Source organism: Tupaia chinensis, unplaced genomic scaffold (genome assembly GCF_000334495.1).
Source record: "Tupaia chinensis unplaced genomic scaffold, TupChi_1.0 Scaffold000597_1, whole genome shotgun sequence".
Lineage (NCBI taxonomy): Eukaryota > Metazoa > Chordata > Mammalia > Scandentia > Tupaiidae > Tupaia > Tupaia belangeri.
In genome coordinates, this window is record NW_006160114.1 from 1,018,039 (window position 1) to 1,043,581 (window position 25,543).

Here is a 25,543-nt window from a genome sequence, read left to right on the forward strand (position 1 = left end):
CTGGGTTCTGATTCAGTGCTAAGGTGTGGAAGGAGTGGGTAAGGCAGGGTCTGCTTAGAAGTGTGGCCAGGAGACCGAGGTCACATACACTCACCCTTACTAGGATATTTTTCTTTCTTCCTTTAAGATTTACTGTGTGCAAGGAACTTCAGAGTCCCTGGCAATTCTAACAGGGCTAAATCCTACGGTGAATGTTGGTTAATCTTAAATTGAGACCCTGTATTAGTAAACGTTATACTCAACCATGAGTAACTGAAGACAAACAAATCTGGATGCCTGCAGCTCAGACAAGTTGATAACTCTCTTACATTTCCACAAAGGCAGGGCTTGGTCAGTTCTTGGGGACCATGGAGCCAGGGACCGAGCTGCTTCTACCCTGTGGCTCTGCTATGTGTGTCTCCTGTCGCCAAGGTCTGCCCGTGCATCCATATCCCTGCTCTGCCAGCAGGGGAGAGAAAGGGCAGGACAGGGCACAGCCCCTTCCTGGAAGTCCTAGCCATCACCTCTGCTTACCTCCCAAGCCAGAATTTAGTAACAGCCGTACCTACCTAAAAGGAAGGCTGGAAAATGTAGTCTTTTTTTGAGAGCGAGGTTTGTGCTATAGGGCATGTGCACTTGCCAGAAAGACGGAGACAAAAAGACAGAAAGGAAGAAATCACCCCCTAGGGAGATAACCATGCTGCAATCCCATCTCCTCCATTCTCCTCTGGGGATCTTAGGCACGTATGCACACGTGCCCGGTGTGAGTTTAAGCCTCCGGGTCCAGGACTCAAACTGCAGTCAACTACATGGGAGTCCAGCGACATAGCCATTACGCCAAAAGCTGGTCCCAGAAAATGTCTTTATTCCTGGTAGACTACGTCGAAAGTTGATGTCCACTATTTAGTTCATTTTGGAGAAATTAGAAGAACACTTCTAAAACTGCTAGATATAAAAACAAGAGTCTTCAACCCCCAGATGGACTGGTACTAGTCTGTGACCTGTTAGGAACCAGGCTGCACACAGGAGGTGCCTGGCAGATGAGCAAGCAAAGCCATCTGTATTTACAGCCACTCCCCATCACTCACATAACTGCCCAAGCCCCACCTCCTGTCAGATCAGAGGTGACCTAAGTTTCTCATAGGAGCCTTCAGATGGGACCTGCTAGCTGCACGAAAACAAGATCATTGATTCCACATGATGGTGAGTTTTACAATTATTTCATTATATATTGCAATGTAATAATGATAGAAACAAAATGTAATGTCTTAGATCATCCTTAAATCACCCCCCAACTCCCTCTCCCCAAACCCAGTCTGCAGAAAAAGTGTCTTCCATGAAACCGGTCCCTGGTGCCAAAAAGGTTGCACCATTGCATAAGAATATTAGAACAGTAACGAGTGAGTTGGAGGAAGATTATCATCACAGAAAGTCTGACCCAGCCTTGGGAAGTGGGCCAAGATCTCCAAGGAAAGGCTTACTGTCTTCTGGAGGCCAAGTACAAATCTGTAGTCAATGGAGAAGAAACAGCCATATCCCCTGCAGCAGCTGCAGGTGAGACCAGGGAGAGAGGGAAGAGGACAACATTGGGTAAGTAGTGACCAACTCTCTGAGAGCTGAAAAGCTACTAGAAATCCCTGGGAAATGAATTCACAAAGAAAGGAAGGAGAACGGAGATCTGAGCACCAGGACCTTTGCTGGACTTTAGAAAACAAAGACTCCTCTCCAGATGAGTGGATTCCCAGTGGGGACAGAAACTACCATTCTGAAGAGGGGACCATTTTTCAAGGTCACGATGATTGGAGGAATGTTCCTGGCATTTAGAGATTGACGATATTAGACCTGCTGGAATATGAAGGACCATTGCACGCAACAGAGAGTCCTCTCAATCCTGTGGGATGTTAGTATTTGTAATGAGCCAAACTCTGAAACAAACTCCATTCTATGTAAAAACTCCAGACAGTTTGGAACCGTTTCATATATACTGATGTTTTCAGAAATATGACTATCAAGTTTTTTTTCTAGAACTCTCTCAAGAATTATTCATAATTTCAGGGAACCAGCAGTTAGCGTAATGGCTATGTCGCTGGACTCCCACGTAGTCGACCGCAGTTCGCATCCCGGACCCGGTGGCTTAAAACTCACGCCAGGCGTGTGTGCGTGCGTGCCCAAGATCCCGAGAGGAGAATGGAGGAGAAGGGATTGCGGCGTGGCCATCCCCCCTGGGGGGTGATTTCTCGCTTTCTGTCTCTATGTCTCTCCCTGTCTGGCCAGCACACGTCCCCTATAGCGAAAATCTCTCCAAAAAAAAAAAATGAAGAATTATTAATAATTTCAGAAATAAGTGCAAAGAACCAGCAGTTAGCGTAATGGCTATGTCACTGGACTCCCATGTAGTCGACTATGGTTTGCATCCTGGACCCGGTGGCTTAAAACTCACGCCAGGCGTGTGTGCGTGCGTGCCCAAGATCCCGAGAGGAGAATGGAGGAGAAGGGATTGCGGCGTGGCCATCCCCCCTGGGGGGTGATTTCTCGCTTTCTATCTCTCTTTGTCTGTCTGGCGAGCACACACGCCCTATAGCAAAAACCTCTCCAAAAAAAAAAAGAAAGAAAGAAAAGAAATACATGCCAGCGGCAGCTCCATCATGCTACGTGATGTGCCGCTGGAAAAATCCAGTCTGCCTCTGAGTTCCATTCACGGTGATTCTGTAAGTCTGCCCAAGCATCCAAGGCCCTTGTTGGGTTGTCCAGGTTAGGCAAACCTGAGTATTTACATTTTCAAAGTGTATTTTATTACAGATGACTTTCTCTTTAATTTTTCTTTACATTACTGTGAAGGGTACCGTAAAGGGGTTTTTTTTTTTTTTTTTTTTCCTAATTCTTTGAATTTCATTTCAGGAGAATAAAGGAAAGTTTACATAATATTACTCAAAAGGGGCCGTTGGGGCTTAAAAGCAACCTCTGCCCAGATGCTGGTGTGGGGCTTTCCTCTGTGGGGATGACTGGAAGCCCCGTGTGCTTCCTGTCTCATCTGATCTGGGAACTTGTGTCAGCCCAGCTGGCTGCTTTCGGTTACTCTGTCAGTCCTTGGCACAGACCCAGGTCTCTAAACGTTCCCCATCAACACCGCCAGTGTGGTTTCCCTTGCTGGGGCGCAGACTCAAGTGTGTACACGTAGGGCCCGAAAACGAACTTGGCCCACACTCCGGCACAGGCCGTGGATTAGAGACACCCACTCACAGAGTCCTCTTTCTAGTTCAGGTCCCCAGTTGACCCCTAGGAGGGTTTCTGGCGATTTGACATAGTCATTTTGTTACCGGGGACATTCCAACACACTTGCCTTACTCTTGTTTTGACCCAAGGACATTTTGATATAGACAGAAACCATCAAACTTTCAGCCGTTTTTATTACCAGGTAACAAATAAAACAGACGTTCTCAGCCATGCTGAGGACTCACTACATTCCACACCATGCCAATGGCTGACCCTCTGGAAGCCAGGGTACTTCAGGCTCAGGAAGGTCTGCACTGCCCACTTCTTGGCAATAAAAATCTGGTTTTACATGTGGTATGGATCTTTGAGTCTATAAAGAATAGCCACCAAATGACCTTGTCAAAATGACTTTCTGGGGACCAGCAGATGGACTAATGGCTATGTTGCTGGACTCCCATGTTGTCAACAGCTATTCAAGTCCCGGACCTGGTGGCTTAAACTCATGCCGGGTGCTTGTGTGTAGGTGCCCAAGATCCTGAGAGGAGAATGAAGGAGAAGGGATTGCAGCGTGGCCATCCCCCCTGGGGATGATTTCTCACTTTCTGTCTCTCTGACGAGCACATACACCCTATAGGAAAAACCTCTCTCAAAAAAAAAAAAAAAGACTTTCTGAGAATTCCATTTCACCCCAACACAAGAAGAAACAGCTGAGAAGTGGAACATGCAGAGAAGAAGGACCCTCTTGGCTAACTCCTGGTGAACGGAATGTTCGTGGAAGACGTGGTGGGGCAAAGTGGCGACCTGTTCCCACCCCAGGTGTCTCTGCTCTTCTGTAATAGTGAAGGTCACGGAGCAACGCATGAGACGCTTCAGCTCAGTGGCTTTCAACCTGGCCCACAAACCAGAACCACAGAGGGAGTTCTAGAAAAGTGCTGATGCCTGAGTCCCATCCAAACATTCTGACTTCATTCAGCCTGGGCACTGGTTTGAGATTTTGTTTGTTTTATGGTTTTTGTCATAGGACACATGCGCTCAACAGAGAGAGACAGATGGGAAAGTGAGAAACCACCCCCTACAGAGGATGGCAACACCTCAATCCCTTCACTTCCTTCTCCTCTCAGGATTTTGGACACACATGCACACACACCCAGCATGACTTTCAGGCCCCCAGATCCAGACTCAAACCGCAGAAAGCCAGTGTGGGAATCCAGCACCTTAATCACCATGCCACTTGCTGGCTCTGGGACTGGTATTTTAAGTCCCTGCAGGCGACTCTAATGGGCAGCCTCAGTTAGAAACCTCTCCTGAAGCTGCTACCTCAGCTCTTCGCAATGAGTCTTTATTTTGGCATTTCCTACTTCTTCTAGCTCCAGGTAGAAGGCTTTGGTGATTAATTGCCAGGCAAACCGTTAATTATTCCTTAATAAGATGAACTTGTGTCACCAACAACACGTCACCCTGTCTCTACCTCCCCTCCATTCCTGACCAAACTCTGTATCATTTGTTTCTTCTCTTCAAATTGCTATTCTGTTAAAGGCCAACCTGGTCATCATAAGGTTGCTTTTAGATTTTGGATTTTTTTTCTAGGGGCCAGAGTTGTGGCAGAGGTGAGGCTCTTAGAGGGAGCCGATAACCAGTGCAACATATTTAACCCAAGGAGATTTGCAGAATAGGGAGGTTGGAAACACTCCTTGAGGCCCCTGGTCTAGTCCGGTCTCTGGATAAAATGCCCCTAAAGGACCACAGGCAGACAGGGGAGTCAGGTGTTTGTGTTTGCAAAGTTGTGGGAAGGGGATACCTCCTTTCTTTTAACTTGTTCTTCCTGGGTCAGCCCTGTAGCTTAGTGGTTAAGGCAGTCAGATCTCACATACGTGTTTGGTCTCCAGCCCTGGGTGTGTTCTCTCTCTCTCTGTCTCTGGCAAGTGAATGTGTCCTCTGGCAATAACAACAAAAAACAAACAAAACAATTGCCCTTAGTGATTGGGCCACTCTCACGCCTTTTCTTTACGGGTGGTCATGGATATCCACCCACCTAAGAGTCAGTTGTTCCCCCCCCTTTTTTTTTGTTCAGTGTAGATTAGATTTAAAGCTATTACTACATCTGTTACTGGGTAAATTTTGTCCTCTCAAAATATGTTGAAGTCCTAACCCCCAGGACCTATGAACGTGATCTCATTTGGAAGTAGAGTCATTCCAAATGGAGCTAGATAAATTAAAATATGATCATACTAGGGCAGGGTGGGCCCTTAACCCAATATAATTTATGACTCATAAAAAGAGGGCCTTGTTGGGACCAGCAGTTAGCGTAATGGCTATGTCGCTGGACTCCCACGTAGTCGACCGCGGTTTGAGTCCCGGACCCGGTGGCTTAAACTCGCGCCGGGCGCGTGTGCATGCGTGCCCAAGATCCCAAGAGGAGAATGGAGGAGAAGGGATTGCAGCGTGGCCACCCCCCCTGGGGGGTGATTTCCTGCTTTCTGTCTCTCTGTCTCTCTCTGTCTGTCTGGCAAGCACATGCACCCCATAACAAACAAAAAAAACTCTCAAAAAAAAAGAGGGCCTTGCGAAGCCAGACACAGGAAAAATGCCACCTAAAGATGGAGACTAGAGTTAGGCAGCTGCAAGTCAGCAATGCTGGCAGCTAAGAGGAGGCATGGGACAGATTCTCCTCTGGAGTATTCGAGGCGCACGTCCCTGATGACCCCTTAGTCTGGACTTCTGACCTCTAGAACTGTGAAAGATCACGTTTCTGTTCTTTTAAGCTACCCAGTTTGTGCCACTTTGCTCCAGCAGTGCTAGAAAACTAAAACACATCCAGTTAAAATGCTCCTGGGATTTAAATGTGTGCCCTGAAGTTCATGGATTGGGAACTTATTCCCCACTGCAACAGCATTGAGAGGTGGGACCTTAAAGAGGCAATTAAGTCATCATTGGCCCTGCCCCCTGGATGGCTTCCTGTTATCTCAGCAGCAGGTTCATTTTCATAAGAGCAGGTTTGTTACAAAACAGAGCTTGGCCCTTCTAGTTCTCTCTCACCCATGTGATGCCTTCTGCCAAGTCGTGATGCGGCAAAAAGGCCTTCAAAACTGCGAGCCACATAAACTTCCATTGTGTATAAACCACCTAGTCTGTGATACTTTGTTATAGCAGCATAGACTAAGGCAAATGCCCACTTTTGTTTGTTTAAGCAGCATAGACTAAGGCAAATGCCCACTTTTATTTGGTGGATAGAGATAGGACATTGTGGTGGTTGACGGTCTGAGCTTTGGAGTCCTGCCAATCTGGGTTCCACGCCATCCTCTGCATGGTCTAGCTCTGCCACTTGGGTAAATAATATGCCACTCCGAGCCTCAATTTTTGCATCTGTGGAATGGGAATAGTAAGCCCCTGCTTCATACAGCTGTTATGAGTCTTAAAACAGGTGACGTCTGAGAAAAACTTACTCAGTGCATCTAGGCCTCCCAGAGCACAGGGCAAGCACAGGGTCTTGAGTGGGAATCAGGAACAACCACGCCCACCTGTGCAGAAGCACCTGGCTTGGGGCCTGGGCTCTAGGTGGCTAACTGCAAAATGAAAGGGAAGCCAAGCCCCTGCCCTCCAGAGATGTTGTCAGGGTGAAGGAGATGATGTGCAGGAGCCCTTGCAGTGAGCTTGCACCTAATCATCAAATCACCATCATTATTGTTCCTCATTCGTCACTGATGATTTTACAGTTTCAACGAGACAGTTTTCAGTGCGATGCAGAGAGCCTTGTGTTGGGCCTCAGCTCACACCCCAGGCATCTGGCTGTCACACAGCAACAGCAAACCCATTCACTTGGGTCTTACTGCTTAATTATTGCAAATTGGCACGGCTTCGGGTACCTTGAGAGCCCTTGGACACGCACCATACGTTTTGGGCAGGAAGGCTCTCCTGGCGCTAGGATGCTGCTTGTCACTCCAGCAGCTCCACTCTGTTAAGTGGTGGATCCTGTCCAAACCTGCAGCCCCAAATGCACAGGAAGCAAAAGCCTGGCACTCAGAGATGCCAGTGCCTCACTCACACGGGACCGGCTCATCAGCCATGCCATCCAGCATTTGTCACCGGTGGCAATTCCTGGCCTGGCAATGGGAAGAGGCAACGGGGTGAGGAGAGCTCGGGTTTCACACCCCGAGAAGCAGGACTTGCACAAAATACATAGGATCCAACAGTGCCCAACCCCCCAGGTCGAGCGAAGAGCTGTGCTTTTTGTCCACTCTGGTTGGCTCTTGACTGTGGGCATAGAATCAGGGAGAGTGTGACTATAGCCTACATCACTCATTTGTTTATTCCTTCAGTCAGTCACTGTGTTCAGCTCTGATGACACAGAAATGGGAAGAATGTGGTGAGGGGACTTCAGAAGCATCAGGTGCTCAGTCAGGGGACAGCAAGAATTGGTCTGAGACAGGAAGGTCAGGTGAGGGGTGAGCACCCTGAGCCTCATATGTATCGGAGGAGCCTGTGGAGCCCCCTGCAGCAGGGGTGGGAAGGGACTTGCTCAAGGCAGAGTCTAGTAATAATGTTCACACTCAGTCTCCACTTCAGGCCAGGCACCATTCAGGACCTTTATATATATGTACACACACACACACACACACACACACACACACACACACACACACATATATATATATATATAAAGTTTTTGTTTGTTAAATCTCAGTCTTCTTGAACTTGCATTAAGAGCCAAGGCAACCTGCAATCTGAATGCATGCTAATACCGCTTTACCTGAGAATATTCCAGGGAAGCTGGAGCTCTATGAAACCCAGCTTCTGACTTACAAATTGGCCATGTGACAAACAACTCAGACTACTGGGTAACTTAGGACACTTTATTATTATTATTATTATTATTATTATTATTATTGCTTTTATTATTTTTTTTTCTGAGAAGTTTTTGCTATAAGGACATGTGTGCTCTCCAGAAAGACAGAGAGAGACAGAAAGCAAGAAATCACCCCCCACCCCCGGGGGGATGACCACGCCACAATCCCTTCTCCTCCATTCTCCTCTCGGGATCTTGGGCACACATGCACACGTGCCCAGCATGAGTTTAAGCCACCAGGTCCAGGACTCGAACCACGGTCGACTACATGGAAGTTCAGCGACATAGCCATCATGCTAACTGCTGGTCCCTTAGGACACGTTATTTTTTTTAAAAAAATGTTTCTTTCATGAGAGTGGAAGACAGAAAGAGAGAAACAAGCACTCTCATGGGGTCTCTACCCTGGAATATACCCAGCCTCGGCCAGTCAGGGTCACAGACATAGACCCAATGTCTATAGGGAAACTTCAGAATCCGAGCCCAGACCTTCCCATGTGACATCAGCATCATGGAGCACTGCATTACCACTGCACCACCGACACTGGCTGTCAGAATTTTTAAACTGCTGGCTTCCCTTCCCTGTAAGGAGGACAGGATTGGCCAGAGGTACAACGGTTAAGATGGGCCAGTATTTTCTAGGCAGTGAGGAATGAGTGTCAAGCACAGCAGTGCGACGATGCACAAGACAGTGAATGAAGATCTGGGGTGGGTGTAGGGGTCAGGAGAATATGGTTATTTTCAAATGCCTGGTGCCAGGGGGTCATGACCCAAATTCTTTTCTACAGGACTAAAAAGAGAGCTTGACTTCTCTAATTCCTAATACATCCAAAGAGTAATATAGCCTTTCACCTAAGCCAGAGCCCACAGACTCTTCTAGAATTTTCTGCTGAAGGGCTGCCCTTCAACACGGATGAGGCAGGCCTATCGCAAAGGATAATCCAGTGTACACCTCGGGCCTCCTAGAGAGACTGATGAGTGGCCTGGCACCAAGGGAACCTACAAAATCCTCTTTAGGAAAAACAGCTTATTATGACGGGGCAAGAGACCCAGGGAGCAGGGACAGCACTCATTACAGAGCTCTGGCTGGCCTCTCTAGAATGGCACTTCACATCACTGTGCAGAACCACTGGCAATGGAGGGGCCTTCTGAAAGAAGTGGAGACAAGGCCTTTATCATTAGATGTGATCCCAGGAACAGAAAGGGAAAGCAGGAGGCAAACTCAGTTTCAGACTTGCATTAGGAGCTGAACCCCAAGAATCTAGCTCAGTACCTCAACTTGGCACTATGGGCATTTGGAACCAGACAATGAATTCTTTGTCTGGAAAGGCTGCCCTGTGTATTATAGATGATTTAGCACCACCCTGGACTCTACTCTTTGGATGCCAGTAGCATCCTCCCACCCTCCACCAAGCAACCATAAATGCCTCCAGATGTAGCCAAATGTCCCCAAGGGCCAAAACCAACACAGGTTGAGAACCACTGAGCTAGCTGTTTCCATGAACAATCTTCTGCTTGGTCAACTTCCAGAGCAGCTGCCTCATCTCTGCCCCGGGTTTGCTAGATTTTCACACTGAAGCACGCACATCTCTGTCCTGGGCAAACAGGGACAGTTGACCACTCTCCCAACTCTTTCTCTTTTTGCGGAAGGCCTCCTGCTGTGGGATGGGTGTGGCGTGTCCCTGCCAGCACTGATGTTAAATTAAATTGCCAATGAGGTGGTGTTGAGCCGTGAAGCCCAGTGGGAGGTGTCCAGGCCATGAGGGACAGGCCCTCCTGAGGAGATTAATGTCATTGTGGCATTAAGAGTGGGTTGTCACAAAATAAGACCATCTCTTGTGTTTTGCCCCTTATGCGCACACACCCACCTCCCCTTCTGCTTCTATGATATGACATGAGGCCCTTGCCAGAAGCCAATCAGATATGACCACCCAATCTTGAACTCCCAAGCCTCTAGACACTAATAAATACTGTTCTTTATAATTATCCAGTCTCAGGCATTCTGTTAAAGCAACAGAAAACAAACAAGTTCTCCTCCCCTGACCAATCCATTCATACCACTATCTGTTACCTCTTTTTCTCTGGCATACCCCTGTATTCTGCTCCATTTCCCCTACTCCTTAGCACTTTTCACCTTCTAGAATACTGCTTCATCTAGTTTATTATTTCTTTCCTGTCTCCACCCCCATTTAAACTACTTCTGGGTTGGGATCTTTGCTTTTTCATTGATGTGCCTCCCACATGGGAGGTATATAACAAATGTCACACGAAGGACCAGGACTCCAAAACATCAAGAGCTTCTGTGATCTTTGTGATGTCTCTACAGTTGCTTATTTTCATTGTCCCAGCATGTTGCTCAGCAGTGATTACTAAGAAAATTCTTCACATGAACAGGGCCTATGGATGTGTCTTGGGGACAGCTGAGACTCAGCTCAAGGAATGAACATTCTGGAGCCCAGGGTAAGGGAGGCAGGGTGGATTCTGGGGCCTGCTATGAGAGAGGGGCTGTGCACTTGAACCTGCACTAGGGAGGTCATTGGCTACACTACTGCTGCTGAAGTCCAGTTGCCTAGCATCGGGGGAAGGTCTCATACCCCAGGGCCTGCTAGCATGCTTGGCACTTAGCAAAATCTCAACAAATCTCTCTTGGATTGAGATTTATGAGAAAGTATAACAATTGTTGTGATTAAAATCCTGGGCCTCAGGGTCAGGTAGTCATACACTGGCCCTGTCACTTTCTATCCACCTGATCTCAGGCAAACCCCTTCCCTTTTCATGCCTTCACATCCTCATCTGTTAGAGTAAAACAAAAATGATACTCACTCATGGACATTACTGACCTATTGTTGTGAGGATTAACTCAGATTATGAATGTCAACCCCTTAGTCCAGTGTGTGGCACAAAATAAATATATCATAAGTAGGATCTTTCCAGAAGAGAAATAAGAAATGCTATATTTATTGTCTAACTCCACATAACAAGTCATCCTAAAATGTAGTGGCTCAAAAATAATGATCATTATTTATTTACACCTTTCACAGTTTCTGTGGAGCAGAAATTTAGGAGTGGTTTGGTAGGAGCACCCATTCAGGACCTCTCACAAGGCTGTAGTCAGATGTTGGCTGGGGCTGTGGTCTCATCAGAAGTTCCAACTGGGACTGGAGGCTCCTCTCCCAAAGCGGATCACCTACCTGACTGATGTGTTGATGATGGCTGCTAGTGAGAGACCTCCATCTTCTCCATATGAGCCTCTCCACACAGCTGTTTAGGAGTCCACAGATAAACTGACTGACTTCTATTGGAATAAGTTGTCCACAAGGACTAGCTGGAAGACTCAGCGTCTCTCATGACTAGCCTCAGAAACCACATATTATCAGTTCTACCGTATTTGCTAGTCTCAAAGACCAGCTCTGATATAGTGTGAGAAGAGATAACACAAGGTGTAAATAACAGGCTATAAGAATCATTGGGGGCTATATTGAAGATTGTTTATTACCTGATAGTTGATCTTGAAATTGGGAGTTGATATACTCAGACAGTGGCAATCATGCTTTCTCACCTCCATCTGCTTATCTTGAGGTACATTGCTGAGCATTGTTTACTGCATTGACTCAAGTGTCTATATCCCAGGCTAGTCTGTGAGCTCCTTAATAAAGATTTGAATTCTTTATATCTCTATCCTCACAATGTCTCAGTAAATGTTGGATGTGTGAATTGAAAGATCAGACTTTTGGGAAAGGAACTAGCTTCTACTTTGTTCCTGAGTTCTGTAGAGCCAAAGCCCATGATATTCCAAACCTCAGGATCCCAACACACAGTTTGACACAAGGTAGAGGTTTTTGAAGCTAGCTGGGCATGGATGCTACCCTCCAGGGACCAGCAGCCAATAGGAAGTGGTTATTAAGACATAACTACCCAAGATGATCTGCAGGCAGCCTTCAGGCTCCCTCCTGACCTGCTTGACATCAATTGCCAAACTTGAGTGGCAAAGGTGATGCATTTAAAAATTAAATCCAGGGCCAACAGGTAGTGTAGTAGTTGAGGTGGTGGACTCTCACATGGCTGACAGCAGTTCAAATCCCAGACCTGGTGGCTTAAGAATCACTCTAGGTACATGTGCATGTATGCCCAAAATCCGAAGAGGAGAATGGAGGAGAGGAGACTGGCAAGGCCATCCCCCCTGGGATGTGATTTTTATTTTTTTTCTCATTGTCTCTCTGTCTCTAGCAAACACATGCCTCCCCTATGCCAAAAAAAATTACAAATTAAAATAAGTAAAATAATAATAAAATAAAAGTCTTCCCTTAAAAAAAAGAAATTAAATCATTTCTCAGTCTTAGAACTAAACCAGGTATTAGAATTTTTGATAATTTTTACTTTGGGAATTTTCTGTACTTCTTATATTTACCACAATAAACATGCATTTCTTTAGTGACAAGAGAAAAATAGGGAAACACATAAATCTTGCTAGTTTGTGATTTTCATCTTGGCTTGCCCAGAGACCCAGAATTCTGCTCTTGAGTAGAACACATTTGCCAGAGTCACTTCTCCTGGGTTTCCTCATCGTTTGTTGAAAGACTCACAGACGTCTTTGAAATGGGGGTGTCACTTTAGCTACTTCTTTTTTTCCACAGTTGTTTTCCAGGGTTAGTGAGACAATGCTAGACAGATGGTTGAGATCTTGAAAGAGAGAAACTCTAAGACCAGATGGTCAGTGATAAAAGTGTAGAGAAGGGGACTGTTTTCAGTATAACACTGACCAAACTCAAAATTGCATTGTGCCTCTATTGCCTGAATAGTTATACCCATTTTCCTTAATGGATTATTCCAGAGGAGACCTGACTTGAAGGCGCACATCTGATTGTTATTACTTCTATTACTGTAATTAGTATAACAGAATGGATTATGGACTTAATGCCTTGCCACCGTATAACAGCAAAGTTCCTAGCAGCTAGCTGGGAAAGGACAGAAATTCCAATTTTTCATGAGAAGCCATTGTAAAATGTATTAACACCATTGAAATCTTTAGCATCACTAGGCCTGGCTTTAATAAGTGTTTTTTCTCGTTTTCTTTTCCTGCTCCTCTTCAGAAACAGCTTCCCAGTGAAAATTGTCATGACAACCTGGAGAGAGGACACACTTTGCAGCAAGGCAGGCATGGAGAGGAGGGACTGCAGCACGCTGAAAGCCGTGGGTCAGTCTGTCTGCACTTCACAGGAACCTCAGTTGTATAAACTCACAATGAATTTGAAGGTCATACTCAATTTTATAAATGGAAAACTAGGTTAGGATCTTTGCACATGAATGCTTCTCAGTCCTTGCCAGCTCCTGGAGAGGAACTGACTGTACCCACCCAACCAGCATAGGGTCAGCGGGCTGTGTTCGGACCCCCCAGCTCCCACCCTGCCAGCCCAGTTGGTTGACGGTTCATTTGCACTGACCACCAAGGTACCCTTGTGCAAGGAGTCAGAGGAGCAGCCCCCTTTAATCCTTTCTACCCAAGCTGTGGGAGAAAGCAGGCTGTTTATCACTACAGCTGTGGAGAGCTTTCAGAAGCCTCATGGGCTATTCTGGGCAGAGAGTTTCTGCATGGCATGAAACGGAGTACCTGCTGAGGAGCAGGAGGAGGGGGCCCTTGCCTGACTCCCCCCACTACCTCCTGGCTTGCAGGCCCAAGGAAACCACTTAACCTCCAGATTCCCTGTGTCAAATGGAAATTCTCCTGCCAGAAGCCAGAGGGCTCATTAGGCACCCTCCAAGTCCCTCTAACCAAAAGATCCACAATCTTTGGAAATTGGCTTGTGCTGCAGAAAGAACGGTATCCTCATTGTCAGAACAATCTGGATCTGGACCCAGCTCTGTCCCCTTACCTGTGTGACCCCAGGTAACTCAACAAAAACTTCTCAAAAATAACAGTTTTGAGGGGGCCAGCATGTGGTGTGATACTCAAGGTGCTGGATTCCCACACAGCTGACCATGGTTCACGTCCCAGGCCTGGAAACTTGAAAATTATGACAGGTATGTGTGCATGTGTGCTCAAAATCACGGAGGATAATAGAGGAGAAGGAATTGCAAAGTGGCTTTCTTTTCTGGGGGGGTGGTGGTGGTGGTGGTTTCTTACTTTCCCTCTCACTATCTCTCTCTGGCAAGTGCAAGTGCCCTATGGCAAAAATCTTTTTTAAAAAATACAAACTGGGGAGCCAGACAGCAGCACAGTGAAAAAAAATATGCTACACTCCTCTGAGGCTGATGCACATGGGAACGTTCCGTGTTTACAACCATGGACTTCCCTGAATATGTCCGATACATGTATGACCATGATCCAGGGCTGACTGAAGCTGGATGTGTATTATGGCATCAAGACCTTGTTGGTGGGACCAGCAGTTGGCGTAATGGCTATGTCGTTGGACTCCCATGTAGTCGACCACAGTTCAAGTCCCAGACCTGGTGGCTTAAACTCACGCCAGGCGCGTGTGTGTTTGTGCCCAACATCCCAAGAAGAGAATAGAGGAGAAGGGATTGCGGTATGGCCATCCCCCCTGGGAGTTGATTTCTTGCTTTCTGTCTCTCTGTCTCTCTCTGTCTTTCTGGCGAGTGCATGCATCCTATAGCAAAAACCTCTCCAAAAAAGAAAAAGGCCTTGTTGGAAATGACCATTTTATCTCTTTTTTAAAAATCTCTCTCTCACTCTATTCATGGAAATAATAAGTGAATGTTTCTTCTCTCAGAGGGTGCATGCAATCATCTGACAGTTGGACAGAGAGAGAGAGCAAGAAAGCACCCCCCAGTGGGACATGGTCTCACACCACAATCCCTACTCCACCATTTCTCCATCCTGTTAGAATTTAGAGCACATATGCACATGTGCTAGGAATGGTGTCCAAACCACAGGGGCCAGGATTTTTTTTAATTTTTTTTTTTAGAGGTTTTCGCTATAGGGCATGTGTGCTTGCTAGAAAAACAGAGAGAAACAGAGAGACAGAAAGCAAGAAATCGCTCCCCAGAGCAGATGGCCACGCCGCAATCCCTTCTCCATTCTCCTCTCAGGATCTTGGGCACGCACGTACACATGCCTGGTGTGAGTTTAAGCCACTGGGTCTGGGACTTGAACCACGTTCAACTACATGGGAGTCCAGTGACATAGCCATTATGCCAACTGCTGGTCCCAAGGTTTTTTTTAAAATTAATTAATTAATTAATTTTCTCATAGGGTATGGGGCATATGCACTTGCCAGAGAGAGAAAGAGAGAGACAGTGAGAGTGAAAGAGAAATCACCCCCTGGGGAGATGACCATGCTGCAATCCCTTCTTCTTCTCCATTCTTCTCCTGGCATTTTGGGCATGCACGTACATGCACTCAGCATGATTTTCAAGCTGCAGTTTGATCTGCAGTCGATCATGTGGGAGTCCAGCCCTTTAACTCCATGCTACCTGCTGGCCTCAGGGACCAGGATTTGAACCATGTGACTGGCTGTGTGGGATCCAGCTCCCTTAACCACTAGGCAACTATTCCATTTCTATACATAAATAAACATTCTTTTAAAATGCAATCTTGCTCTGCTCCCACTTTTCAAAACTGCAAACCTGAGTCCATTTCCCCCACTGAACCCCCATGCACACCACATCCATCAGCAGGTCCTGGCATCTCCCCCATCACTGCCCTGGTTCAGTTACCACCACCCCCCATCTGGAGGTCTGCACCAGCCCCTTCACTGACTCCAGCCTCCACTCTTGCCCTTGTTGCTCCACACAACAGCGTTCTCCACACCACAGCAACCAGCCTTGAAAGCACAATACAGCCTGCATTGCCTGCCTGCTCAAATCCCACAGCTAGCGGGATTACGCTCACATTCGGCAGGGCTGTTACAAATGCTCTACACATTAACTCATTTAGTTCCCACAGCGACCCTATACGGCCAGACACCTCTTATCATACCTTATCATCATACAAAGGAGGAAACTGAGGTCAGGAGAGGATAAAGTTCTGGACTCAAATCACAGACTAGTGAGTGGCAGAACTTGGATTTGGACCTAGGCCGTCTGCCTCGAGTCCCTAACACTTAGCCCTCATTGGATTGCCCCAGATCCAGGAAGGTTCTCACCAATCTCAGCTCTCACCATGCTCCCCCTTTTCCATTATGTTTCACTCATCCGGACTTCCCCGAACAGGCAGAACACCTGAGCACCTCAGGGCCTCTGTGCGTGCCATCTCCTCTGCCCGAGTCTTCCTCCCAGTCGTCACCTGGCTGAATCCTCCCCTTTGTCCTTCTCTGCCTGAACACCCCTCCTTGTGGCAGACCCCTGACCTCCTACTATAGAGGACAGCCCTTCTTCATAATGCTTAACACAACTGCAGGTAGAGCGGGCTTCGTCCAGCTGGTTGCTGTTGGTCACCCCAATTAGTCAGTACAATCTGGGAGGACCCGTCTGGGTCTACTTCTTTGCCCCTTGTTTATGCCAGCATGGTCCATGTCGACAGGCAGGGGTGTTCCGTATCCATGTACGGAATAGAATGGATGAGCACAGAGTAGAGGTAGAGGGGAGTTCTGCGTGTGACCCACATGAGTGCTTGGTGACCCAGCCCTACCCCAGGGTTGGGGGAACCTGTCAGTCAATCTGGAGAGGGGAATGTGCTGGCAGAAATGGTGGCCCTCTGAGCTACAGTGATGCAGGTGGATGAAGCAAAGAGACAAGCTCAAGAAAGATCTAGGAAAGGGTGATGATCGGAAGTGTGGAGTGAGGAAGACTAGGGTTTCCACAGTGGTGCTGGGAAGTATCGGTGATGGTGCCAGGAGGCGGGCTAGAGTGCTGGGGTGAGAACGAAGAGAAGCTATGTTCCTGCTCTCAGAGAAGGTAGAGGGAAGGCAATCAAAACTAAGTATTCAATGTGCCAGGCAGTTTACAGAATCATTAAAGGAAAATAGAAAGGGGGGAGACACGAATACTTTTGGAATTCATAAGTGGTTGAGATGACCAGAATGGCTCCCATATGAGCCAGCCCCTTGAGCAGTTACAAACACACAGTGGACATAGGGAAGACAAAATTCTCCCTCTTCTCACAAAACGACTAGATTGTTTTTACTCAGATTCATTTCATTAACCCCAATGTTAAATTTGTGGAATTTTGCTGAGAATCACCCATGAATTCAGGGTGAGTTCAAGGTTAAGGGAGAATGAGAAGAGGCTTTAATGGTGGGCCAAGCCCAACCATGGAGGAGCCTGGGTCAGGAAGGGCAGAGAAGGAGACTAAGAACAACGCTGGTCAGCCCTGCCAGGAAGAAGCTGCTGTTGGCCTTGAACCTCCCCATGTAGCCCCCAAAGTCAGGGGCATCTAGATCAGAACTGGTAGGCATTGTGCTTGGAGCCAACTACATCAGTGGAAGGCACTTCTGAGACTTTTCTCCTGGTTCACTGCTAGATCAATTGTAACCAGCCAGCCCAGACCAACCGCGGGGCCTGATAGTCATCCATTTCTTTCTGACATAGAGGACAATCCAGTCCATCTTCATGCATATGAACACGTATGGTCAGTTTACATAGTTTATAATACTACCTTTGCAGAGCTGGCATGGTGCAGGGGGAGACACTGGGGAAATTGGGCCTGTGGCCCTGCCCTTGCCTATATGTGTGGCTCAGGATGCATCAATTACTCTGACTGGGCTTGAGATGATGATGATGATGGTGATTAATGAGAGAGAGAGAGAGCAGGAGTAGGGAGAGAAGTAGACAGAAGTATTTTTACAGGGCCTTACGATATCACAGTCCTCATGCCCCGGTCTCCTAGTTGGTCCAGGTAGGTGCCACTGTACCTGGCTTGTTTAGTTGGGATTGGGGAACTGAACCCAGCATCCCATGCAATCTCAGCCCTCTTACAGCATTACCTCTTATTTGTGCCATCATGGCTGGGCCTGGGCATGTGATTTTTTTCATCTCTCAAATAAGATGGTTAGTGAGAAAAGGAAATCTTTCAACTTATTTTTGTAACAGTGAAATGCTTTTTTTAAAATTCAAAATAATGACGGGACCAGCAGTTAGCATTAATGGCTATGTCGCTGGACTCCCATGTAGTTGACCACAGTTCGAGTCCTGGACCCGGTGGCTTAAAACTCACGCCGGGCGCATGTGCGTGTGTGCCCAAGATCCCAAGAGGAGAATGGAGAAGAGGGGATTGCAGCATGGCCATCCCCCCTGGGGGGTGATTTCTCGCTTTCTGTCTCTCTGTCTGTCTGGTGAGTGCACTCACCCTATGGCAAAAACCTCTCCAAAAAATTAAAAAAGCTCTGCCTTGATAATGTATGTGAAAGTGCTTTGCAAACCGTAAAGTGCTTCCTAAACATAAGGGAGCAGCACAGAGACCCCCCCCAAAAAAATTCAAAATAATGGTAAGTAACAAAATCGTTTGTGGACAGTCAAGAAGCTAGGGTCGTGCTGGCAGGGCTGAGCCCACCTACACCTTTTCCCCTAACTGCCCTCATTCCCAAGCTCAAAGAACTTCTAGGGCCCCAGAGGTCCAACTGGAAACCCCCTGAGCAAGTTTCTCAGTAAGAACATCCTACGGCTCTGAGTGATGTCCCTCAAGTAGCTTTCTGGGGGCTTCAGGTCTCTATCTGACATTCCGAAAATATACTGAGAAAAAGACCACAAGAGGCCTGAGATAGAATGTGCCTCTGTCCATGGTCCCCAGGATGAGCGGTCATCAACTTCATCTTCTGTGTGGGGCTCTTGGAGGGCCAAGAAATTAAGCCCCATGTCAGAACAATTGTCCCTCAGCATTAACAGTTGTTGATGATGGCCAGTCCTATAGTCTATTGGTTAAGGGAACCAGATGCCACATAGCTGACCACACAGTTCAAATCCCAGGCTTGACAGTTTGAAACATGCTGGGTACATACAGGTGCATGCCTCGAGTATGGATAGGATGGAGAAACAGGAGGTGGAATTATAGTGTGTCCCCATCCCTCTGGGGAGTGTTTTCTCCCTTTATGTCTCTCTAACAATTGCACCCTCTGGCAATTAAAACAAAACTAAACTAAACAAACAAACAAACAAAAACACAGTTGTCTATGAGTTGACACTCGAGTCCCAGCCAAATCATAAATGTTGTGATGTGTTGCCCCTGCAGATGTCCTGGGCTCTGTGCTACATACAGGTGTTGTCTGGGCCAGCAGATGGTGTGGAGGTTAAGGCAGCTGGATCCCACATAGCTAAATGCACAGCTGGAGTCCTGGACCCAGCAGCTTGAAACTCACACCAGTGTGTGTACATGCCCCAAATCCTAAGTGGAGATCAGAGAAGGGATTGTGGTGTGGCCATCCCCCTTGAGGACTGATTTCTCACTTTCTCTCTCTCTCTCGGTCTCTCTCTGGTGAGCACAAGCACCCTATAGCAAAAACAAAACAAAGCAGGAGTTGTCTGCCTACATGCAGGGCCTGATAAATGAGTGTTTGTTTTGGCAAGTCTTAAGCCAGGCACTGATACTAAATCATAGCTTGAGTATCTTCCCCCAGCCTGTCACCCCACAATATTCACAAATAAGAACTCACAGGGATGCGAGTCATACAGTCAGATGGGCTCAGGTCAGATCTCTGACCTGTGTTCTCATCTGTGAAATGGGAAAAACAATAGTATCAACAGCCTAAGGTGCTGTGCGGAGGAGGTGCTAAAACGTCTGTACAGCTCACACTGTGCTCTGGGCCTTAGCTACTACCACAGCACGATCACTTGAGGGAAATGTCACACGCGTGTCGCTGCAGAAAACACTGACACACTACTCCAGCCAGTTCATACCTTGGATCTTTATATACCTGTGTGTTTTGATAACAGATATTCTCAATATAAAATTATGTAAGTACTCTGAGATTCTAGATGGCATTACCTGCCTGCCTCCAGAGGATTTACTTTTGCTTCTGGCATGAAGCATAATACTAAGGTCTTTAGGCCAAGGGCTGATTATCTTTCTCCAGCCTGGATGAGCTGATTCAAAACTGGTTTCAGTCTTTGTGAAGGCAGGTCCATTTCTGCTTTATCCTCAGGCTTGGAGGTAGTTTTTCAGTTGCCCACCTGAAAGCCTGGAGTATTTACTATACCGCTTCTTCCTTGGCAGGCTCTAAAATATAATGTTTGTTTCCCTGGTCCTGTGAGATTGCTGGAAAGTTCTACTCAAACTCTCAGCCCCTCAACTGGCACTATGAAACTGGCAAGTGCCTCAAGGGACAGTGGAATTGAACGCTAAGCTCACCTTGCTTTATTTCCCTCTTCCTGCCAATTTTGGCTCCTCAAGTCCTGAATGTCTTGGTAGCGCTATAACAGCCTTGACAAAATTTTTAAAATATTTTATCCAGTTTTTCTAGTTGTTCTCAAAGTGAGTGTTGGTCGGAGAAGTCTACCATAGTCCAGCATCATGGAAGTGATTTTAACACTTATTTAAGTATTTTAAAAATTATTCTATTTTTCTCTTGAGATCTTGGGCATGCACACACACACGCCTGGCATGAGTTTAAGCCACCGGGTCCAGGACTTGAACCACAGTCAACTATATGGGAGTCCAGCAACATAGCCATTACGCCAGCTGCTGGTCCAGGTGGTGTGGTGTTTAAAGGCACTGGATTCCCACATGGCCATCTGTGGTTCAGGTTCCGGACCTGGCAGCTTGCTTTGTCATTTTCTCTCTCTCTCTCTCTCTCTCTCTGTCCCTCTCTGGTCAAATTGAAATAAACAAATGAATAAATTAATTAATAAAGTTAAATGAAAAAAATTTTTAATTATTCTCTTTTTCTATATGTCTTAGTCCATTTGGACTGCTATAATGAACAGTGCCATTAAATAGGTGACTTTTAAATGACACTTGTTTTTCACAGTCCAAGATCAAAGTACCAGAAGATTAAATGCGTAGGGAGGGCGTGTTCCGCATAGATGGCGCCTTCTCTGTGACCTCACATGATGGTAGGGACTGGTTAGCTCTCTGAAGTCTTTGCCATAAGGACACTAATCCCATTCATCAGAGCTTGATCCTCATGATCTAACCACCTCTCAAAAGGCTTCACTTCCTAGGAACCAGCAGTTAGCGTAATGGCTATGTCGCTGGACTCCCATGTAGTCAACCGTGGTTCGCGTCCCAGACCCGGTGGCTTAAAACTTACGCCGGGCGCGTGTGTGTGCGTGCCCAAGATCCTGAGAGAAGAATGGAGGAGAAGGGATTGTGGCATGACCATCCCCCCTGGGGGGTGATTTCTCGCTTTCTGTCTCTATGTCTCTCTCTGTCTGTCTGGCGAGCGCACACGCCCTATAGCGAAAACCTCTAAAAAAAAAAGCCTTCACTTCCTGATATCATCACCTTAAGAGTTAGGATTTCAACATACGAATTTGGGGCAGGAGGGGGACACAAACATCCAGACCTCAGCATTATATTTCATTAATCTAAAGGTCTCATTGGACAGGCGGGGGTGTGGAAGTCCATGTTATTCAGACTAGCCTAGGAACACATTTCTCAGGCGGCAAGAGGTAGAACATGAAGAGGGCCCCTGGGCATGGATGCAGGTGGTACATTGTCATAAACTAGGCGGCCAAGGAGGGCATGGGTCTGGAGGTTTTCTCCACAGCTGAATTCGGAAAGCATTTTTCTTCAGCAAGTTCCCAAACTAGTTTGTTTAGTAACTTTTCCTCCAGATAATACAGTTTGGAGACGAGGTAAGAGAGCCATCTCCTGGTAAGAAATGTGGTAGTGTCTTGGAGCCTTGTGGAGATCCTTCTACTATGTGGAATCCTGTGGGTCCTGTGGCAGCTTGGGGTTTGGGAAGGTGTTCAGAGTGAGCAGGTTTGTCCCTGTCTGCACTTCACTCTCAAATAGTGCAGCTCCTGTTCGTCCATTTTTTTTTAAAGAACTATTTTATTTATTTAACTTTGTTTATTATTATTTCCAGTTTGATCAGAGAAAGACAGAGAAAGAGAGAGAGGGAAAGGGAGAACGCAAGGCACCAGGTTCAGGACTTGAACTATGATCGACCATGTGGGAGTCCAGTGCCTTTAACCACCACACCACCTGCCGGTACCCTGTTTATTCATTTTATAGACTGGGTTTCTCAGAAGGGTTTTCTACTATTATGGAATATGAAATTTCCGACAAGGTAATTTTCATTATCATTTTTTATTTTATTTTGATTTTCCAACAAATTGGAAAACCATTCACTGAATTCAAATGCCTTATTTTATAGATAAGCAAACTGAGGTCCCTAGAGACTAGGTGACTTTCTTGAGATCATACAAACAATTTATGGTAAAACCAGAATAAAAGCTGTTCTGACCCCATTCAATACTTTTCTACCATGCTGAACTCCATCCCTTAGAGATGCAGTTTCCCAGGAGTGCTTCATTTAGAAAAATATTTATTTTAAAGAGCACCATTCTGTATTTCTTCGTAGAGCTGCATGGACTTTTCTCACTATCTCTGCTTCCCAAAGGTCGTGAAGTGAATTTGGCAGTTGCCAATACGTTGACGTGAAGCCGAAGGCAGTCGAGCCTACTGGAGGCACAGCACCTTACCCCAGACCTGAGACTCAGTACTTGTCCAGTTCTAACTCACTCTGTAACAATGACAGATTGTGCCACCTCACTCGTCTCGGCTTTCTCTTCCATAAAATGAAAAAACCAGAAGGCTCAATCTCTTCGCATCTTGTTGTGTAAGGCCCTTGGGAGAATCCTTTAGTGTGGCCTGAATCACCTTGACACCACTATATAATAATTTTTCTTTCTCTTGGGAAGCCATTGATATCAATAAGCCAAGATTATTGAGTCTTTTCAAGGCAGAAGCTACATCTCTGCATCAAGATAGAAGTATAACATCAGTCAATTCCCTGCTTAAAGACCCCCCAATCCCACTTTAGGAATCATTCATATTTGCTCTTTTGATAATATCTCTGTCAGTGAATTGGAAATAAACTCATCCTTTTGACTAAGATAAAATAACATTATAATGAGATGTTATTAGGGGCCTACAATTTCTGCCCTAGGGAAAAGGTCTCTCTCTGTCTCTCTGTCTCTGTCTCTCTCTCTCTCCTCTCTTGCTGGAACAGGCCCTAGCTATTCTTGCAAAGACCTGATTGAGATATACCAGCAAATCCTCTTTGCGTACCCTCATCACTAAGGGACCAGGACAAGTTCTGGGCCACAGGACTGCTGGGATCATTCAAAAATTCCCACCACGCTGATATGACCTGGGCAATACTTAGCATTGCACTTAGGAGGAAAAAAATGGAATATGAACCCTATTGGCCTCTGTTCTCTTATATCCTCTAATTCTCATCTCATTGGAGAGAAATGAACCAAAGTAGCATCATCTGGTATAGGAAGGTGAATTTGCCCCGTGTCTGTCAGACCCTAAAACACACTTGTGTGGGTTTACTGAGTCAAGGCTAGATGGATGGGTGCTTTATCAACTGAAGAAAAAACAAAATGCTAGCTCTCGTTATGGACATATGTGTAAAGAGCTATGAATGAAGTACTTTGATTTGGCAAGAAGTTGTTTGTCAATCTAGAATTAATAAGCAAAGGCTGCACAACTGGAACCAAGCCCTCTATTCCTTCTATCAGCACTGAAGGTCACACGTTCTCCTGAGCTCACAGGCTCCTGAAAGAGTGCAAACTTTGGAGCAGGCCAGGGTTCAGATCTTGCCTCTTCCACTAATAACAGGGTGGCTCAGTCCCTTTTATCTTCAGCTTCCTTATCTATAAAACAGGAATAGTAATGCCTTTCTTATCTATGTGAAGAGTAAGTGAACATGGGTGCTAATTATTATAGGATGGGAGAGTACTGATTCACGTTATGTAGAATCCTTGGTTCTTTAGGTTCAGATCTTTAAGATTAGAGCTCTGTCCTGAGAAACACAATGAAAACCAACAAACATTTGTTAAGTAGGAAAAGGGAAGTTTTAATAGGAAAGTGAGGATTTTTAATAGGAAAGAAGTACACCTCCATGCCTGAAAGGCATGCAGGTGAGCAGCTGCCAGAGAGGGACAACTGCACTGAGCATGGGGTTAGGTGTTCCATTTATTCCAAGAGTTGATAATAATAATAAATATTTAGTAGAGGAAAATCTATCATAGTATCTGGCTTCTTTGTTTGAATTCATGGGCTTTTTCCTGCACTTGTGTATTTCTCACTGGAGAGGAATCCGATTACCTAATTGTGCATGCACAGTATGGACCTAGAAGGTATGAGCATCCTTATTTGGATGAACTGCCCAATCAATTTATTGCCCCAGTGGGAATCAGGATGTTGATTAAAATGTCTTGTCGGATCCTTTTGTATTTATGAAGAATGATAAGAGGGAAATTAACAACTGTCTCAGGTGCTAAAGAAGAAAAACGGGATACACCATGCCTTCCCAATGCTAGGGGCTAGGTGGGAAGAAGGCATTCTTGTGGAGGGTCTGGTTGTAACTTCTGGTAAGTTGTGATTGATGTGGCTGATGTCTTTCTGCTATTTTCTTAGGGCTACCCACTCATTTCTAGCTAAATGGCCATTACACTAATGACTGAGCGTTCAGAGTGTAGGTAGCCTATTATTACTTTCTGGCATTAGAGACAGCATCTTCCACTTGTGCCACTACTGAGCTTAGATGGGGCTCCGCATACACATAGAGTCTCACCTAGTATATTGATGAGAGGAAATTCGGATTGCATGTTTTAGGTTGAGTAGGACTCAAAAGAGCAGAGAGACTATTTTTTCTCTGTTTAGAAATACCAAAAGGCAGGGTTCGCGCAGGACGTTGAAATGCCTGAGGATGTCTCCAACATCAAGATATATAACTCTATATTGTATTGATAGTCCCTTAACACACCAAAACCCCTCAACAGTAACTTTGCCCAAGAAAACAAAGACTATTGGCAAATAAACATAAAGGAGGACTCTTTGGAAGAACTAAAACATTATGGCCAACCTTCAGGGAGTAAGGTTGACTGAGATTATAGTCAATAGCACCCACAACTCGAAGTTCTTTATTAGACAGGACGGGAGGGCCAGGGCATGGGAAGACAATTCTTCTTTTTAAAACAGAGCTTGCTCAAGATATTTACGGGACACAGAAATGGATTATTTTCTGTAGATGATAATGTGTTTTGTATTCTCAACTGAGCTGGTGTGAAGTGTATTCATGTTGGGTAAATTCAGCTTACAAGCAAAGTGATATATAGTGAGTAAATGTGATATATATATATATATATATATATACAGAGAGAGAGGAGAGAGAGAGAGAGCTTGCTGCTTTTTCATTCTAATTAAGAAACAAATAAAATCCATCATTAGGTGCATTGGTGGTCTTTACATCATAGCTCAAGATAAGGGCTGCTGGCACCAGCAGTTAGTGTAATGGCTATGTCGTTGGACTCCCATGTAGTCCACCGCGGTTCAAGTCCTGGACCCGGTGGCTTAAACTCACACCAGACACATTTGCGTGCGTGCCCACGATCCTGAGAGGAGAGTGGAGGAGAGGAGATTGTGGCATGGCCATCGCCCCC

General features: G+C 46.0%; 1 long non-coding RNA gene across 1 annotated transcript in view; it reads left to right on the forward strand.

Moving 5' to 3' along the window:
• Window positions 1-1,107: 1,107 nt before the first annotated feature.
• LOC114009656 (uncharacterized) overlaps window positions 1,108-25,543 on the forward strand; it is a 97,524-nt gene continuing 73,088 nt past the window's right edge. Inside the window, exons 1-2 of the long non-coding RNA XR_003551043.1 lie at window positions 1,108-1,182; window positions 13,123-13,226. This is a non-coding gene — a long non-coding RNA (uncharacterized LOC114009656). The remainder of the gene's footprint in view (window positions 1,183-13,122; window positions 13,227-25,543) is intronic.